Here is a 4,428-nt window from a genome sequence, read left to right as displayed (position 1 = left end):
TGACAGAGTGAGATACTCCTCTCTAAAAAATAATAAAAAATAAAAATAAAACCATCTACAGAGAATGGGTATTTGTTTCTTAATTCAAAAAGCAATTTTACCTGCAGAATAGAGGGGCCGTGGGAAAAGAAAAGAATCCTTACCTCTTAGATGCAACCTAGATCATGATATTTGAGTGTTAAAAGATGATTGAATGAGGGCAGAAATATTCAAGATCTTATGGTGCTCTGGTGAACTCCTATTCATCCTGCAGAGCCCAGCCACGACATCACCTCCTCAGGGAAGACTTCACTAACCCCTCAAGTAGGGACCTACCTTGTGCCAGGGCTCTGACTCTGTTCCAGGTGCTAGAAACAGACATGAGTGAGACACCATCCAGCCCCTAAGGGGCTTCGCAGCTATGGTGTGAGACACACAGAGGGGTTCCCAACAAGAAACTGAGGGACTCCTTATCTAGGCGGGGGGCGGGGGGGATCAGAGGCTTCTCAGAAGTGATACCAGAGACTTGCCAAAGGCACTTAATCGACTCTGATCCAGTGTCTGGATTTAGCTGCTATTTGCAGGAAACATCTAGGACAGAGGAACTTACTGGGTTGCATAAGAGTTTGCAATAAGCAAAATCTAGACTGGGAACTCTACAGCTCAAACAGCCCAGATTCCTCAACAGATTCATTTCAAGGAAATAAAAGAGAAGGTAGAGAATCCTACTGATTGAAAAAAAAATCTTAAAATATATATCAGTTTTTAAAAAGTGAACAAAGTTAAACTATAGGGTATAAAGATACCAAGATGCTCAATGAGGAGATAAATTAAAATGCAAGGATGTGATTACCATACATGTAGAAGGTAAGGTTACTTATGGCCATTGGGGGTTGTCACTGGGAGGGTACATGAAAGAGGTTTTGGGGGTATCTGGCAAAATTCCCTGACCTGGCTAGTGCTCCCCTTATAATTCATTAAGACATTCATTGGATTTTTGTGTTTTTTTAATCTTTTATTATATAATAAAAGATTTAAAAATATATTTTTCTAGGCTGGCATATTGGACTAAAACTCACAGCATGAGGCATAGTATACAGAGTTGCCAAATTCTGCCCTTAAGTTAAATAATATTCACTCATAGGCAGGAAGAGGCCTGATATAAAGTAGATTATATTTTTAAAAATATCCTGGAGGTTTTAGCTGCCCACAAATGACTGTGTCTGCCTGCATGGCTCTCAAACTGCAGTGCCAGACGCCCCATGTTCTGTTCTAGACGCTGGGGGGAGCGAGAGAGACGAAGACTTGGGGGGGGGCGGAGCCGCAGGGGGCAGGGCCTTTGTAACTCTCTGGATGGAGGAGCCAGCCTCACAAAGATTCCGTCATGAGGTAGCAATGCCCAATCCCCACTGCCAAAGGGGCTACTGTGATTCACCATCTTGGCAGCCATGAGAGAGATGGGGGGCGGGGGCAGCTTGCGGTCCCCTTGCTTTTGCAAGGTCCAGGCTCTGAGGCAGAAACTTAGAATTTCAGGACACAAGGCATTTAGGAAATATCTCTTTCACCTTAGGATTCTGCAACTAAGGAAGGTGAAGTCCAGGGAATGTAAGCAAGTTAATGGCGGTAATGCAGTAAACTCAACATAGCTCTCCCTTCCCGCCCCTGCCCTCACCCTTTAAGCAATGACCTACCTCCAGCCTCACAGGAGTGAGTGTGGATACCTGCCGGCCTTCGAGGTAACTGCAAGATTTCTCTGTTCCCAGGGTCACCCTGGTGCTTGTATCTGACTTGCCTTCCCTTCCCTCTCCTTTCATTGACCTTGACCGGGGTCCGTACTTGACCGCTGCCTCCGGTCCTTCACCTTTGGGGGTCTACATTTCTTCAACATCTGTACATTGACCTCTTCTGTATCTTGTACCTCTTTTATATTGACTTTGGCTTGGCTCATCCACACACCCCCTTTGCTGGGGTCGAATTCACTGCTCCAGCTACGGCAGAAAACCCAATATCTGGCCTCAGAGCTCCTTCTCATCAGGAATCCAAAGTAAGAGACAGGATTCAAGGAAACATCCAGTAGAGGAGGACCTTTCTCCCTTCTGTCCTTAAATATCTGGACTCTGTCTAAGCTTAGGCACTAACTAGTCGGAAATGACACCCTAGCTCAGCATTCCCTTCAAAAGCCAAGAGCATCTCTTGCATGTATTGGAGGCTTAGGGAAAAGATCAATATTTCCCTGCTGCCTGGGCCTACACCCTGTCTTCTGATAACTCAAGATTCTGCTGATTCAATCCACCTGAAGCTCCCCCTGGTCAACCGTGCAACAGACCTCAGGAAAGGTAGTGTGTTTTGGGTGGGGGTACATTAACAGAAGTATGGGGTGTGGAATGAGAGAGGTGAAGTTCCATTCATGAGACTATTTCTGGAGTAGTATGTTCAGTCTGAGTGTTACAAGTGAAGAGAGGGACAGACGGACTGGAGTGTACCAAAAGAAGGTCCAGGAATGGTAGGCACTTAACGTCGTGTCATATTAAATAGGGCTGTTTCTCCTACAGACGACTTGGGGAGTGTCATAACTGGCTGGGGGCCAGATTCAAAGGATCAGTTCACCAGGGCTGGGAAAGGAATAAGCGCCCACCAGCTGGACGATATGGTTTGCTTTGTAGACAAGAAGGCAGGCGGTGAGCAAAGCCCGCACAACTCACCTTCCAGGGAACAAACAGAATGCAAAACCACAGCTCCAGAAACTCAAGCACCCTCTCTGGAAAGTTGCCTGCCCGTAACACACACACATCGGGCGGGACCCAAGCCCCGCGGGCGACACCGAGGCTAGCGCGAATCCTGCATCCTGGGTCTCAGTGCCCGGGTCGAAGAGACGGTGAAGACGGTTCCCGCCCTGCGCAGTGCGGCTGGGAGAAAGGATACGCAGGGCCAGGTCAGCGAAATGCCGCGTGGCCGGGGCCGAGCTCGCCGCCAAGGCGGGCCACTAAGGCCCGGGCAGGAGTCCCACAGATCACTGGCCCGGCGTGGGAGGGCGCGGCCGACCGCGGAGCCTGGGGGAGGGGAGGAACTGGAGGACGCCTGAACAGAATCCTAGAAGGGAAAAAAATGCCACATAGAGGAGGGACGGATGGCGCACGTGGAGACAACCAACTTCCCACTGCCAAACCCCAACCTCAAGGTCCATAGGCACGGACGGGGTTCGAACCCGCGATCTTCGGTTTACGAGACCGACGCCTTACCACTTGGCCACCGCGCCTGACAGCCAAGCGAGCGGTGGAAGCTCTCAGTGGAGGGGAGGTGGCGCAGGCGCAGGAGAAGCAGCGTCCGGCTCTGTTCCCCCGGCCCGCGCCCAGCCGCCCTTCCAGACCTTCCCGCCTGCCGGGCCCCGGCTCTCTGAGCGCCGCTCCCCAGCCCGTCCGCCGCCTCCTGCCCCCGGTCCCCTCCCCCTGCCCCTTGCCACCGTCTGCCGCCTGCGGGACCCGAACCGGCGTCACGCAGAGCCAGGCCCCGCCTGCTCCCGCCTCTAGCACCGCCCAGGGGCCCCGCGCACCGAGAGCCGCCAGGGGAAAGGCCGGCGGCGGATTCGAAAGCGACGGCGGAGGGAGCCGGAGCCGAGGTGGAGAAGAGCCGCAGCGGAAGTGGAGGCGGAGCCGGGGCCGCGGAGCGAGCCGGCGCCGCGAGACCTTGGCCGGGTCCGTTCCATCCGAGTGGGCGGGGCGCGCGGGCGGCGCCTGGAGCCCGTACCTCGGAGGAACCGGGGGCTGGCGGGAAGGCGGAGCGGTGGCAGGCAGGGCCGGCGCACGGAGAGAGACGCCCCAGGGGCGATGCGAAGGGGTGACCTTCCTCGCAGACCCTGCGCAGGGCAGCCGTGTGGGAAGCGAAGTCTTCCCCTGCGGCCGCTGGCCCGGGCCTCGTGCCGAGTGGACTCCGAGTAGGCGTGTTTACCCTGGGTGGCCTTGCCGGCGAGGACCCGTGCGGGCACGCAAGGAGACGCCCCAGGGATGTTCGTGGCGACTGTGCTGGCGAGAGTGGATGACTGGAGGCGCCCCGAATGGGGGTATCGGATAGTGTGTCCCTACCGTGGGTCACGATTAAAAGGACCGGTCTAGATCCGAAAGACTGATTGTCAGCATAGATAGAGCGCAGAAGCACACATGATATTTATGGAAAAATACAAAGGCGAGAGGGAGCCTGGGGCTGGGGGACAAAGGGAAATTTAACTTGATTGTTAGTTTTGTTTCTATTCTACGAAACAGGCAAAGGAGATGGGTTGGAACCTGAGTGCTTAGTTCGATATTGTATGCTTTTTTGGCAGATCTTTTATTTTCTTTAAATCAAAAAAAGAGGGGTACATTAGGTTTCTCTGTCCTTGTTTGGCCTGTGGCTACAGCACCTGTTCCAGGAGAGAGGTGAGTGGGGATGGGTGGAGGAAGAGAAGCCCTCCTCTTG

General features: G+C 53.3%; 1 non-coding gene across 1 annotated transcript; it reads right to left on the bottom strand.

The window, feature by feature from the left end:
* Positions 1–3,163: 3,163 nt before the first annotated feature.
* TRNAT-CGU lies at positions 3,164–3,235 on the bottom strand. Its single transcript has one exon. It is a non-coding gene; the product is annotated as a tRNA-Thr (tRNA).
* Positions 3,236–4,428: the final 1,193 nt, after the last annotated feature.

The sequence above is a fragment of the Propithecus coquereli genome, unplaced genomic scaffold (genome assembly GCF_000956105.1).
Source record: "Propithecus coquereli isolate 6110/MARCELLA unplaced genomic scaffold, Pcoq_1.0 Scaffold281, whole genome shotgun sequence".
NCBI lineage: Eukaryota > Metazoa > Chordata > Mammalia > Primates > Indriidae > Propithecus > Propithecus coquereli.
Note: the sequence above shows the minus strand (reverse complement) of the source record. Positions and strands in the feature narration are given on the sequence as shown.